This window comes from Protobothrops mucrosquamatus, unplaced genomic scaffold (genome assembly GCF_001527695.2).
Source record: "Protobothrops mucrosquamatus isolate PMUCROS unplaced genomic scaffold, P.Mucros_1.0 scaffold_198, whole genome shotgun sequence".
Classification (NCBI taxonomy): Eukaryota; Metazoa; Chordata; class Lepidosauria; order Squamata; family Viperidae; genus Protobothrops; species Protobothrops mucrosquamatus.
Genome location: NW_015386274.1, coordinates 510602 through 511002, shown reverse-complemented (window position 1 = coordinate 511002; position 401 = coordinate 510602).

Here is a 401-nt window from a genome sequence, read left to right as displayed (position 1 = left end):
AGGCCGCATGTTCTTGACCGCCCCGCCTGCAGCTTCTTCAGCCGAAACCTCTCGCAGAGCATCTTGGAAGGAGACATCTTCCCTGGCAAACAGTCTCTGCTGTAATTCTGTGTTCCTCAGTCCACACACAAAACGATCGCGCAGTCTTTCCTCTAAGTCCTTGAAGTCGCACGGTTTAGCTGCTCTTCTCAAGGCCGCAACATATTCTTTTGCTGATTCTCCAACTCGCTGATCTCTCTGTTGAAATGTGTGTCTCCAAGCCATGACAGATTGCTTGGGCTGGAAGTGTTCCTTTAAAGTTTTCTTCAGGTCGGAGTATGATACCGTTTCCAGCGAGTCCGGGGCGATTAAGCTCTCGGCGATCTCAAAGGCGTCTTGCCCACAAACGCACAACAATGTGG